A 15121-nucleotide genomic window follows, 5' to 3' on the forward strand; every position below is an offset into this window, starting at 1 on the left:
AGCAGGAAGCCGGCGCCATCTTGTAATGGCGGGAGCGGCTCCCGACAGAGAGGCGTAACAATGGAACTGGTACCTGTCTGAATTTCTTTGTGACCAGCATGTGGTAACAAAGGGGTCTGTGCCTTCCCACACTGAGGAAATAACTTTTTTACTTAAGCTGCTCCCTCTTCCTCCCCAGCCCCCAGAAAACACCTATTGAACTGTGGGGGCCGATGGAATGGTCACAACGTTTGGGCGATGCATGGTTTACTGATGGTTCATCAACCACTGATGGAACCCAAACAATAGAAAGCGGCAGCCTATAGACCAGGGATGGAATGGCCAGTACTGAGGAAGGAACCACAAAATCAGCACAGCACTGTTGGCTTCAAGACAAACGACTAGGAAAGCAAAAGGAAAATCTCTGTCTTCCCTAATTCATGCTGCATGTCAGTGGTATATTTATATGGTCATCAAAATGGAAAACTACCAACTGGCAGATCAATAGCAAAGATTTGGTCACCGGAGGCCAGGGCTTGTGTTGATGTCTGTGGCCCTTGTTACCGCCAAAGGCTATGTGGATGTCTGTGGTCTGTGCCAACACCTGAAGCATTGTTACTGTCTGTGAGCTGTGCTCTTGCCAGAAGCATGTTGATGTCTGTGGTCCTGCTGTAGCTGGGGCTGCGTTGATATCTGTGGTCTGTGTAGCAACTGAAGCTCGTGCTGCAGTCGGTGGCTCCCACTGACACTGGAGTCCGCGTGAATGTCTGTGGTCCTTGCTGTCACCAGAAGCCACATGGAAATCCATCACCCGTGCTCCTGCTCACTGTAGAGGGCAAGGAAGCAGCTTTTGAAGCAGCATTGGTGATGCAGACCCACAGTTGAGAAAAGGGGATGTAGAAAGCTTCCGTGACAGTGCTCATCATGCTCTCCACTCCAGAAGCAACAGCCTAGGTATGAAGCCATCGAAAAGAACTCTTAAAGGGCGAAAGATTTATACAATCTGATGAGAAACCAGAGTATAAAAGAGTGGAGATCAGACCTGGAGAGAGAGGGAGAGAGGACAGAAGGCCTTCAGTGAAAAGAGAAACTGAGGGTGGGGTGTCTCTGTGGCAAGCTGGAGCCCTAACTCAGGGTAGGCTCCTGGGGGGATATGAGGGGATTCAAGCAGAGATTTCTAATAGCGGAGGCCGTAGAAACTGAAAAGGACACCCTCTAACTAGACTAGTCTCCTAGTAGAGGGAGGGGAACACCAACACACCTGCAAAAACTTTGACTTAAAATTCACCTTGCTGTCAAGATGTGCAGGGAAAAAAAGAGCAGATAGAGCAGAGATTGAGGGAATACCCAACCAATGTCTGACCCAACCAAATACCCACACCATGGGAGAGTGCCAACCTCTAACACTATGAATAATACTCTTCTACTCTTCCAGACAGGAGCCTGTCAGAGATGTCCTCTGAGAGACTCTACCCAGCAGTGCCTCAAAACAGATGCTGAAACTCACAGACAAACATGTGATGATGAGTAGAGTCTTGTGGAAAAGTGGGAGGAAAGAGAAAAGGACCTGGAGCTGACAGGAGCGTCACAAGAAGGTCAACAGAGCCAACCAACCAGGACTCAGAGGTACTTGCTGAGAATGAAGCATCAACCAAGGTCCATGCAAGAACTGGACCTAGGCCCCCTACTAAGATGTAGCAGATGGGCAGCTTAGGCTTCATGTGGGTTCTCAAGCAGTTGAAGAGGGGACTGCATTGGACATGGACTCACTTGCTAGCTTTTTGATCACTTCCACCCTGGTAGAGCTGCCTTGCCAGGCCACAGGGGAAGAGGACATGCTCAGTCCTGATGAAACTTGAACTGGGGTGGATGGGAAAGAGAGCTCCTCTTTGCTGAGGAATAGGTAAGGGTGGAGGGTGGAGGAAGGGTGGGTAGGACTGGGAGGGGAGGAGGGATGGGGCTACAAGCAGGATATAAAGTGAATAAAAAATAAATAAAAATTTAAAAAGACCTCTTAAAAATTGTAATAAATATGCTGAAATGTAGCTTTCTACAATTCATGGCTTTTGGTAGGGGTGCAGATGGGAAAACACTCAGTTCCTTAAGGGCTGGCTACTAGGAGCTTGAACATGCTCTAGTGATTATATTGGCAACACAAATTGGACTTGTTTCTTTCTTCTCCTTCTTCTTCCTCTGTGTCATCCTCTACCTCCTCCTTTTCTTTTTTTGGGGTGTGTGTATGGTCACAAGAATGGCAGGGCAGAGCTGGGAGCACTGGGGAGTGAATGTGCTTGAGATGCATTATGTGAAATTCCCAAATAATCAATAAAAATGTGTTGGAAAAATTATTCATCATATGTGTCTGTGTTGCATGTATGTGACTGTGAACATGCATGTGCCACAATGTGCACGTTTTTACAGCTGATTTTCACCTTTGCTCTTGAGGCAGGCTCTGTCTTATTTTTGCCATTTCTGAGTGCTTCTGGCTACTTGCCCATGAACTTCTGGGTAGTTCTTCTATGTCTGCCTCCTAATTTGTGGTAGGGGTGTTGGGATTACACATGCAAACCTCTGCATCTGACTTTTGAATGTGGCTCCTGAAGACTAATCTCAGTTTACCATGCTTGTATCGCAAGGGCTTTACCTGCTGAGCAATCCTGTCAGCCCAGATGCTGGTTGTTATTGTTCTACTTAAAAAGTACAGCTTTTAAAAAACCTGAGCCCGGGGGGTCCTGCAGAGGCCAGTACACCAACCAAGGACTGTGCATGTAGTGGACCTAGAACCCCTGCTCAGATGTAGCCAATTGGCATCTCAGTCTCCAGTGGGTTCCTGAGTAAGGGGAGCAGAGGCTGCCTCTGTCATGAGGCATGTGTGCTCTTTGATTATTTATTTGCCCTGGGAGATGTGGCTTGGCCAGACCACAGACCTGGCAAGTCCTGATGAGACTTGATAAGCTATGGGCAGATGGCAGAGAACTTCCCCTTTCAGTGGACTAGGGGAAGGGGATGTGAGGATGGGAGAGGGAGGGTGGGACTGGGAGGACTTGAGGAAGGGGGCTTCAATCAGGATATGTGATGAATAAATTGTAAAAAAGAAAGTACAGTTATTTATGTGTATGTGTGCGAGTTTGTTTGCATGCCTGTGTGTGTACATGTGTGCATGCATGTCCATGTGTGTGTTTGTGCATATGTGTGTGTGTGTATGTATGTATTTGCTTTCTACAGTACATGTGTGGAGGTTGGAGGACAAGTGGCAATCAGCTCCTCCCTTCCACAATGTGGCTCTTGGGTATCAACTCAGGTTGTCCGGTTTGGTGGCAAGTGCCTTATTTACCTGCTAAACATCTTGCTGGCCATAAATGGATGATTTTAAGCAGAAGTTTTCCTGCAGATGTCTGTGTCTTGCTTTGGAACACTAAACAGCAGGAAGGCAGTGATGTTTTTATGCAGCATATATAACATGGCTGGACATGAATAAAAACTGGTCCATATAAAAGAGAACCAGAATTAAGAGATCTAAACCAACCGTAGAAAATGGGAACACAATGATGTAAATCCCGGGCTTGTTTGCCCGGTGTGTGATCCCTTTCATGTTGACATCATCTCAGGGATCAGGGATGGAATGTGGTGAGCATGTAAACAATGTGTACCGATAAGCACATGACCAGCCAGTTTAGACAGATAAGGAGGTGTGATACAATAGAATAGTGACATGCTTAAAAATTAAAGGTACAAAAACCCAAAGCTCGGACCGAACGAAGAAGCCCTCTTCCTCGAGAACTCTCTTGTGAGCAGCAGAAAATGCTGATGCTCTGAGGAGAGCTTCCTGTCACCCTGCAGTTTGGAACTGATTGACAAGCTTGCTTATCTGCCAGGCCGAATTCTCACCCTACCCTGGAAGCACAGGAGCTGCCCCAGCCTCAGAATCCCAGAAAATAGGAAGTGTTGTGAGTCCATACCTGCGGGCCGTCATCAGCCGCAACAGAGACTCCTGTCCATGAGTCCAGGAGAGACACGCCACTATGAACACATTGGCTCATAGTGATTGGATGTGTGTTAGCTGGATTGATATTAAAGTGCTTTTGTTAAACTGAAAACAGCCTCTAGCATAATCTGTCCTGGCTGGCATCCCGCTTAGGGATTGGCAGTGGTGTGCTGTCACACAAGGAATGGGAAGCGCGTTGCTCATGCTAGCCAGACTCTTGTTGAATCGGGTTCATGCTGTACCACGGTTGAAGTGTCAGGCCATTAGGACCACACAACCCACATCAGACATCTTCTTGGTAGCCACAGTTGCTGGGATGTGAAAGTGTGTGTAATCCTGGTGTTTGCGGAAGTTCTAGTCTCAGATTCTCCTTGGTGGGTTAGGTAAGATTTCCCCGTCTGTCTTTCCGGAGCAGAGTTCTCTGTCTCTTATTGGCTTGGGTGGAGTTCTTAGAGACAGGTCAGGTGACTGTCAGGCATACTCTGGAAGGAGAGAGAGGGTGGAGGCAGCTGTCAGTAAATCCAGATCCTGTGCTCTTCACATAGGTTCTGAACTTACTTGGTCGCAGCAGCTGCTCCCAGGGCGCTCTGGAGCATCTGGGTCGTGGCTGCTCCGGGGCTGGGGCTGCTGTCAGGCCTGCTTACATTCTTACTGGGATTCTCTGCATGGCTTGTGGTCCAGCAGCTTCTCACTGTTGATATCCCACCTACCTTGGAGCATCCGGCCAAGTTACTGTTTTTGCATTCCATGTTGCAGTACCTGATAGCTTTGGTGAGTGTTCCCCTGGACCCCACCACGAGTGCTCTTTGTACCCAACTCTTCTCCTCTCATTTCCTCTTCTCTTTCTCTAGAGTCTCATACCACTAAGTTGGGGCAGTCTCTTGTATCCTACCTCTCACTCCCCATCTCTTTTCCTCCCCTTTTTATTTTCTATGCATTTCCTCTACTTCCTTCCTCCCTTTTCTCCCCTTCTTTTCTCCCCTCTTCCACTTTATGCTTTTCTTTTCCACTGAGGTAGGATCTCACAATGTAGTCTAGCCTGGACTTGGCCTTGTACTGGCCTTGTTATTCCTGAGAGCTAGAATTACAGGGTACACCACTAGCTTTATCTAGGAAGCTCTTTTCTGAGGACCAAGAAAATGATTTCAGACCTAGGTGCTGCCCAGTAAAGCCTGATAGATGTAAAACCACCTTCAGCCACAGCCTCCCCTTCCCTTGTTTCCGAAACCTTGTCCGAGTGATTACTTCCATCTGTGTGAGACCCCGAGGGCAGAGGATGATTTATTGAGCTTTGTCCTGAGCACAGATGAGGTCCTGTCAGATAACGTCCATGTGATGGACTGGACAGTGTGTTCTGAGATGGCTTTCTGGGCTGGAAACTGGGGACAGGGATCAGCATATGCTGATAGGTACAGCAGATATGGGGAACATAGCTTGGCCTCCTGTGAGAAGTAGGCAATTGGATGGGGTCCTGTTGCTCCAGTTCTGAGTAGAAGTCTGGTAGTGGCCAGAAAGTTCACAGTGATCACTCAGGGGACAGCTGAGGAAGAGGTACAAAGGAAAAGGTGACAGATGTTCAGCCAGGCTATTTGATAAGCATGGCTGCTGTGTTCTTACTGTCTCAAGTGTTCCTTAGTTAACTTGTCTGTGCCTCAGAGTCCTCATCTGAAATGAAGTAATGATATGTGAAACACCAGGCTGGTGATAGCATTAGATGGCCCTTGACAAAGCTCATAGGATTTGATAAGTGATGAAAACATATAGTCGCATCCTATAAAGATTTTTTTTTCACCATGGACAAGGGGGACACTTAAATGAAATAAGCAAGGTTAAGGGACACGGGCTAATTTAAGCAACTAGCACTACAAATGAGGCCCTTGGGTTTCTCCAAAGGTACAAAAACGTGGATCTTTCTAACCTTACTGCTTCACTTTAAAATAGTTTCTGAGCTAGCTGGGCACGGTGGCACACATCTTTAATCAGGACTCAGGAAGGCAGAGACAGGCAGATCACTGTGAGTTCAAGGGCAGCTTGGTGAGTTCAGGACAGCCAAGGCTACACAGAGAAACCTTGTCTAGGAAAAACAAACAAACAAACAAACAAACAAACAAACAAACCCAAACAAAAAGTCCCCAACCTAAGCAGCTGTGATGCTCGATTGCTACATGAGCTCACAAGAGATGAAGAGTTGAGTCTAGGGTTGACTCTGCAGGCTGTGTTCTGTGTGGAGAGACTGCCTGGTCTCTGTAGCCCAGAGCGCCCATGCACCCTGCTTCTGAGGATGGCAAACATGAAGAAATCCAAGGGGTGAGTGTTCACATGTCCCTAGACAGAGAAAGGAGAGACAGGAAGTCTGTGGAGGAGAAAGGATTAGCTGGTCAGTGCTCTATGGTCCCCAGAAGAGAAGCTTAGCCTATCTGTGTAGCCTCAACAGTAACAACAAAAGAATACTTACTTATTCTTTGAAAGTTTCACACAAGGCATTGTTCAAAAAATTTGGACAGTCATTTATGATTTGTTGTAGAGGTGGAGGATAGAGTCACATGACATGCATGCAGTTATTCTCACCAGAAAACTCTGGCTCAGTGGAAGAGGGACATCTGAGTCATTCTACACTTGCAATAGCATCTTAAATGCTTTCTAATGGAGTCTGGGTAGGATAGTGATGGCTTCCAAGGAAGAAGCAGCCGCCACTACAGTGATGAGGAGGAGGGTACTTTTCTCAAGTTTTGGATGTTCACGCCATTTGGAGCCTTCTGCAGCTTGCCAGGTCAGAGAGTCTCAACTCGGTACCTCTGCTCACAATCCCCTCCCCTCCTCCAGCAGCTGAGGACTGCCTCCAGAAAGTGTTCCAGGCCCATGGTTTTTAGAAATATGAATTTTTTTTCTTGCCTCTTGAGTCTCATGTGTGTCCTGCTCGCTGTGTAGGGAATGTTTCCATACACAAACTGCACAACTCTCCACCTCTTCCTCTGCCTTTTCCTTCCATCCTTCCTGCTTTCTTCTTTCCGAGTCTTTCTTCATCAAAGTTCTCTGATCCTCAGAGGGGCTGATAAGATATGTCTATCTTCAGGCCACTGAACTACACCAACAGCTGCTTGTTCCTAGGAGTTTCATTGGTGCTTGTTGGTCCTCTGTGATATACCATCCACTGGAAAAGTTCTGCAGCAATGATCGATGGCTTCACACATAGATGTTCAGTAGGCAGTTTGACAAGCATATTAAATCTATTGAGGAAAACAGTATCTGGGGCTTCCCCTCTGGGAACTACGCTCTCCCTCGCCTTTGGCTTACGGTACCAGACATAAACTCCTGGTGGACTTGGCTTTATATGCTCTTGACTTTCCCACAATTAGTCATGCCCCTATTTCAGAAGCAGGTACACATCTTGCCTGGCATTTGGCACTGTAGCAAGCATGGACCATACCTGAGCAGGCCTTTTGGTGACATCTCCCCCAGCAGCCCACATAGCATATTTTTATTACTATGAAAATAGCCAGTAACTTGGCAACTTCCACCTATGCCCCAGTTTAATTTCTCCATGTACAGTAACCAGACCACATGGTGTCTTTAGCAATAGCCTCCCATCTAGGCCTGGCATGCATCCCACACCAGCTGCAAGAGCCTTCATGTTTTATGGAGCCTCGAATGCCTTCCTGGCCAGCAACTTGTAGGGAGTCAACACATCTCTGGCACCTGTGGCTTTTAATTTAGCTAACTTATGGCCTCTGGGAGCGCCCTTTTCACCTCAGCAGGTTGTATCTTGTATTTTAACTCTTTAACTATTGTTTTAATGATCTAATAAAAAAAAATTCACCCAGGCTCAGTTGTGATGCAAAGACCCTGCTGTTTGAGGTTGCGGTCCTCCCAGTTCAGATAGTCATTCTGAGCTAGGGGTTCAGTGCAGAATTCACTCTCTGCAGCAAGGCCTCCCACTCTCTGCCTGGCTCCATCTGGGGAGTGTCTTTAGACACAGATGCCCTTTACCACATTTCATATATGGCCTTTGACACAGTTCCCTGCTAGCTCTCCCTTCCCTTTGCCTATAGGATAATTAGGTATGTGTTTCTGTTTATATGATAGGAGCATGCTATTTAATGCAAATCAAACATCCTTGAAGTGCCTAGTTCTAACCAATTATGGACACCTATTCTTGGAGCCCCCACCCATTCCTCAAGGGACATATAGCTTTTGCTCTCTGGAATTAAAGTTGATCTGTCTCTCTGAAGTGGATCCCAGCATGGTCATTCTCTGTTGTGCGAGACAGTCTTCCAAGACCTGCATCTTGCTTTCTGCTCTTCCTGCCTTTGTGGGCTTATGGCCAACAGCCCCCTAAGGGAGGAGGAGAATCACAAATTTGACTGTATGGTGCATGGCCTGTCAGAACCTGCTCAGATTCACTGCAGCTTGGCATGCCAGTTTGTGGAATGATTACCCTTATGTGAGATGCTTCGTGGAGGCTTTGATAGCTATTTCCTTAGATGGAAATGCTTTCAGGAAGCCCGTGGTGATGTTCCCAGAGACACATTTGCACCAACCCCTGACCTTTGTAGGCTCTCTAAGGTATACTTAGTAGTGTTGTATGTGCCTCGTTCTGATACACTCCGAGGACTGATCTCTCATCCTTCATCCTCATTTCTCTAGATGCTCCTATGTGTCATTTAGATGCTTTCCTAAATTTGTAGACCACCAAGAGAATAGCAATCTATTTCACCTATGAAATGGAGTGCTTTTTCAAGAGCTGGGTAGGGTAATAAAGCATGGTCCTGGATCTAGTAGATAGAAAATGTTCTATTGCTTGCCTCAATTATCTGGCTCTCACATTCTGAGATCTCTGTCCACTTTCTCACCTCTGTGGCCTTGGTGGGACCGCCTCAAGCTGTTTGCTTTAGCCTGGGACAAGGAGGAATGGCTGTACCCATTCTTGGGGTTTGTGATACCCTAGAGCAACGGTACCAGCACTGGGCCATCTTATGTCACGTGTTAATAGAAAAGGCAAGTGTGCCTATGCTCATAAGAGAAAATCCAGCTGAGGTCACCCCTCAGGAGCCTGTTATGAAGATCCTTATCCCAGTCATCCCATGCAGGACTTAATTAACACATGAGCACACGACATCATGACCACTTTAGAGGCCCATCTCTTAACCCAGACTCTGGCAGTGGAATTCGAATGTGAGTTTTGAGGGAGGCCAGCACCTCAACATCAGCAGCGTCATCATTCAGTCAGGAGAGAAACATTTGGGCACTCTCTCCTCTCTGACAAGAATTCACAGCCATTTAAGTCCTCATGACTCCTTTGCTCATGTGTGAAGCAAGTGAGAAATGAGCACACCTGAGCAGTGCTCAGGGGCTTCAGTGTGTAACACACCCACCTCACACCTACCTGTGACTCCCTTTCTGTCCTTTGCCTACTATAGGGGAACATACTAGAGAAACTGAGAATATGTACCATGCCCAGATTTCTACAGTTTCTCCAAGGCCTAATCCTGATAAAGAAGGATCCTAACGTGTTGGTGACTGACATGCATTTTGGGACAGTCCCCGTGAGGCTGTTCAAGCCCAAGGAAGTGTCTTCCAAAGCCCACCGAGGTATCGTCTTCTATCATGGAGGAGGTTCACTTGTTGGAAGGCTGGGTAAGGAGCTTCCCTGTATGGTGGGGAGGAAGGTCCTCTGCAAAGGTAGAGCCATGCACATATTCTCATGAGGACTTGTGAGGAGGGTGGTACTGCAGTAGAAGTTGGAGTCTGTTAAAGAGAGGTTGGGTCCAGAGCTTGGGGCTCACCTCAGTCAGTGGGTCATGGCTTATACAGTGTTTTCTATTTTGGTCTAAGTCTAGCTTGAGGTAGTAATGTAGGGCTGTCCTGGCACTGGATTTGATTTCTTCCTTGTGACTTCCTCCCCAGTCATAGCACTGGCTGTTTCTGTCCTTTCACAGCACTCTCAAATTTGGGCCCTTTCCTCAGCGTTGGTGGCACATGATGGGGAAAATCCATTTATTTCATCCCCTTTGTTGTTGAACCCAAAGAGTAGTGTGCTCCTCCACCTCTATTTCCTTTAGTGCTCTCTTCCTGCCAGAAGGGCCCTTCCAGACACACTTTAGAGCTTGCCAGTGCTACACTGCTGCCTCTCCCTTGCTCCTTGATGCCTTCTCTAATCTTGTCACTTATATCTCTTCCTGCCGTCTACTTGCTGTAGCCACTGAACTTCTCTGATCCTCTGCCAGAAACCAGCTATGCAAGAATGGGCCTGAGGCAAGCAAGTGAGCTTCCAGGAGGCAGCCTACAATATTTTCACGGCTACGATGAGTAAGCACTGGTGAGGCAAGGCTCTAGGGATTTTGTCTCCAGATTATTTCCTGCTGCTTATATGCCTTATCATGCTTGCCATTACGGTATTTCTCATATATCTGGCATGATATAGAGCAATTCTCACTGCCTGTGCTGTGGTGTGTTTGCTTCACCCCGTTGGGCAGATTTTCTGCAGATCATATTGAAGATGTAATAATGATGTTTAGATGAATTGATGATTTTATACTTCCTGATAATGATATGATAGGAGTTCTGATTTGATTCCAATGATATTAAACGCCCCTGAAGAAGAGCAAAAACTGCTAGGGACTCGGTGATTCCTCACGTATCACTGAGGCATGAACTGCACTAGGGAGAAGACAAACAGGAAGTAGATTTAGGTTCAAAGTAAACTTTCCTATAGGTCAAGTCTCAGTGTACACTAGGACAAATAAAAATTGCTGCTTTAAACTTTCAGTGAACTCATAGGTAGCTGAAACACCATTAATTCGATGTAGTCTTGACAGAAAGACATGTAAACAAAGTAACCCCTTGGACTCTGAACCTTAAACCATGTCATGAAATACTGTTGTTCTGAATTTACAATGAATTGTGGAATGGAATCACAGATAGATAATGCTTAGACAAGTGATCGATAATCCTGATGTAACTACATTCTATCTGTTTTTGTGATAATTGTTTTTACAGCCATTTTTCTTCTGGTGTAAAGACTGTATTAGATGACATATAAGGACAAATGTAAAGAATAAAGTGTGTGTGTGTGTGTGTGTGTGTGTGTGTGTGCTAGAGCCTGTTGTCAGATCTTGCTCTATCCACCACCCACCAATTGTCTAATTGTCTGTATATATCTTCTATATGTATGTATATATGTATTTTTAGTTGTATGTCTGTATGTGCATGTATGGGGGCTCTCTTGCCTTGTCCATTGAGTGTGTGTATGAGTGTGTACATGTCTGCATGTTTATCTGTGTGTATGTACAAGCTGAGACAGTAGAAGTGGGTGCAGCAGCTGGCTAGGATTCCCCCAAGGGCTGCCTAGCTTTCTTGCCAACTCACTAGGAGTTAAACTCAGAGCCACTAGCAGATTGGTAGGTTTGCACTCTGTGTAAAAGAGCCAAGAAATTTCTGTTGGCTCAAGCAGTCTTTTTTTTTTTTTTTTTTTTTTTTTTTTTTTTTTTTTACAGTCTGCTGTTATTCATCAGGAGGCACCAGCTAGAGAAAGCAGCTCTGGCTGCAGGAGAGCAGAAGAGCCTGGATAGTTCAGTCTGCAAGGCATCAGACTTTCAGACTGAAGATTCAGGGTTCAAGTCCCAGCTCTCTGGCCTCATTCATTGACTCTACATCCACCTGCTTCAGTTTTTCCCCTGGACTAATCCAATCTGGGCTTTGATAATCTTCAGAGAGGAGATGTCATCTCTGGGTCCATGAAATAGCTGCTGTCCCTGGGGCTGTGGTGGAAAGTGCTTGGTTCTTGTCACAAGAGCTTACCAGTGGGTCTTCTCTTGCAGACAGCTACCATGGCCTGTGCAGCTTCGTGGCCTGTGAGACAGACTCAGTGGTGCTGTTGGTGGGGTGAAAGGCCTGATACAGTTGGTAACATATTAGTAGAAGTGAGTGTTAGGTAATCATTTTTTTTTTTTTGACTGGAAACCAAAGAAGGTGGCTCTTATCTCACACACTCTCTTGCACTCACACCCTACTCAGTCCCTGTAAACTAGCAGAAGGCTGCGTAGATTCCTGTTGCTTGTAGTGCATGAAGTGGTGGCAGTGGAGAGAGTATGAAGCTACTGAGCTCGGTGCTCCTATGCAGAGTTTCTTAGCCATAAAGTAAATAATCGTGAAGGACACTGTGTCATGAAGGAACCTAGGGAATGTAAACTCGATGGTAAGACCTTAGTAAAAACTTTATATAGTGGCTGAAATTTATTTGTGAAGTTAATTAAAACCAAAAGACTGCATTCTAGAACTACACCTAATTCCATGAGACACTGAAGGAAGACAGGGATGATGGACTCATACCTTAGCTTGGCCCCACTCTTAGTGGGGGCATGGCAGTGAAATTATGTAATGTTGTGGGGGTGGTCAGAGCAGGCCGAAGGTCAAGTTGAAGAAGGAGGTTGCTGGGGTGATACTTTGGAAGGCTTCCATTGTTCCTTTGCTTGACATGCTTGGAATGGAGAGTTTTGGTTTCTGTGTAAACTCAGTTATGCTATATAAATATGTTTTTGTTTTAATCCCAAGTGTGGGATTTCAGCTGGGCTGTAGTTTGTCCACAGCTGTTAATTGTCTTGTGTAGGATGCAGCTTTTGTCAGCCAGTAACTGCCTGCCTTGTGTGGCATGGAGAAGGGTGTGGTCTAGGGCTCCGAGGATATAAATCCGAGAGTCCAGAAAGAGAAGGTATGGAGTAAAGTTTTGGTATGTGGTGTGTGGTGTGTGGCATGAAGCAGTTTGGAGAGACCTGAGAGACAGACTGTATGGTGGTTCGGAGCAGACAGACAGACAGACAGACAGACAGAAATGTTTCAATGTAGGGGCTTGGAGGAGACCACTGGCTGCATTTGCTGTTGATGGAGATTGGTATAGAGCCCTAAAAGAACCCATTGACCCTAATGAGCCAGGAGAAGCAAAGAGTTCTGTGCCCCTCCCCGCCACTAACCTTCTTTCTCTCCTACTTAGGGTTGAGGGGGTTGGTGGAAGGGAAGTAGAGGCCTAGACACCCCAAGTAAAGTAGACTTTCAAAATGAGCACTACCCATGCTCTCATCTCCATCACTGTATTTGTTAGTGTTTCCTGCAGTTTCTGTAAGTCTGCCACTGTTGTCATAACAGCCTCTGGCTGCACCTTTGCTTGCCATCCACCTGTGGTTGTCATGGCTCTGACTCCACTGGTGTCACCCTAACTTACTTGCACAGCTCTGCCTCTGCACTGTTCTGCTGCCACTGGTTTGATGTTACCATTGCCACTGTTTCTACCAGCTCAACTAAAAGAGCTTCCCCACAAAAATAGGTGAGAAAAGACCCTGAGAGTGGTTGGCAGTCATTTTCCCAGTGCTTAACTCATGCTCAATACCTCAGGGTGAGTCCAGGAAGAGATGGGGCCAGCAAAGTTCCAGTGGCCTTCTCTGGAGCTTCGTTAGGTTTTTCACTTTACATCCTGATTGCAGCTTCCCCCCCGCCCCATCTCCTTCCAGTCCTTCCCTCTCACATCTCTTCTCCCATTCCTTTGCCTTCCCATGTATGTCAACCCTCTTCTTCATATAAGCTGTAGTAGGACTAGGTGCATCTTTTTCTATTGAGGCTAGACAAGGCAGCCAAGTTAGGGGAAGGGGATCCAAAAACAGGCAGTAGAGTCAGAACCAGCCCCTGCTCCTTCTGTTGGGGCTCCCACATGAAGGCTAAGCTGTGCATCTGTTACATATGTGTAGGGGGCCTAGGTCAATCTTATGCAGGCTCCTTGATTGGTGGTTCAGTTTCTGTGAGCACTATGGGCCCTAATTAGTTGATTCTGGAGCTTTTCTTGTGGTGTCCTTGACCTTTCTGACTCCCTTAATCCTTCCTCAGCCCCTTCCACAAAACTCCCCAAGCTGAGCCTATTGTTTGGCTATGGGTCTCTGCATCTGTTTCCATCAGCTGTTGAGTGAAGCCTCTCAGAGGACAGTTATGCTAGGCTCCTGTCTGTAAGCATAGCAGAATATCATTAATAGTACCAGGGTGGCCTCTCTCTCTCTCTCTCTCTCTCTCTCTCTCTCGGCATGGGTCTCAAGTTGGACCATTCATTGGTTGGCCCTTCCCTCAATTTTTGCTCCCTCTTTATGCCTGCACATCTTGCAGGCAGGACAACTTGTGGGTTGAAGGTTTTGTGGCTGGGTTGGTGTCCATATCCCTTTACTGGAAGTCTTGCCTGGTTACAGGAGGTGGCCATTTCAGGTTCCATGTCCCTTATTGCTAGTAGTCTGTGGGTCACTCTCATAGATTCCTGGGAGTTTTCATTGTCCTAGATTTCTAGCTTGTCTCAGAGATGCCCCTACCAACCCCGCTGTCTCTGCCAGTACTTTTTCTCCTTGTTCTGTCCACGCTTGACACCTCCTATTCCTAGCCTCATCCCATCTCCCACCTGCCTCCCTCCCTCCACCGACCTAGAAGGTCTATTTTTCTTTCAGTAATATTCAAGCGTCCTCCCTTGAGCCTTCCTTGTTACTTACCTTTTTTGTCTATGGATTGTAGTCTGGTTATCCTGTAGTTTATGGCTAATATTTACTTATAAGTGAGTACATACCATGTTTGTCTTTCTGGGTCTGGATTACCTCACTTAGGATGATCTTTTCTAGTTCCATCCATTTGCTTGATAATTTCATGATGTTGTTGTTTTTAATGGCTGAGTAATATTTCATGGTGTAAATGTATCACATTTTCTTTACCCATTCTTCAGTTGAGGATCATCTAGCCTGCTTACAGTTTCTGTCTACTATGAATAAAGTTGCTATGAACATAGTTGAGAAAGTGTCCTTGTGGTGTGGTGGAGAATCTTTTGGGTGTATCCCCAGGGGGGGTGGTATATCTGGGTCTTAGGGGAGAAATATTCCTTTTTTTTTTTTAGAATTGATTTTCCAGATTGATTTCCAACAGTGGTTGTACAAGTTTGCACTCCCACTAGCAATGGAGGAGTGTTCCTCTTGTTCCACATATTTGACAACATGAGCCATCACTTGAATTTTGATCTTAGCTGTCTGACAGGTGAAAGACGGAATCTCAGAGTCATTTTGATTTGCATTTCCCTGATGACTAAGGATGTTGAACATTTCTTTAAGTGCTTCTAGGCCATTAGAATTTCCTCTATAGAAACTTCTC

The 15121-nt window shown here is 46.2% G+C and overlaps 1 pseudogene; it reads left to right on the top strand.

Annotated features, from left to right (window-relative positions):
* LOC129682769 (arylacetamide deacetylase-like 4) overlaps positions 1–15121 on the top strand; it is a 39086-nt pseudogene that overhangs the window by 5257 nt on the left and 18708 nt on the right.

This window comes from Psammomys obesus, unplaced genomic scaffold (genome assembly GCF_907164565.1).
Source record: "Psammomys obesus unplaced genomic scaffold, mPsaObe1.curated_primary_1811, whole genome shotgun sequence".
Classification (NCBI taxonomy): Eukaryota; Metazoa; Chordata; class Mammalia; order Rodentia; family Muridae; genus Psammomys; species Psammomys obesus.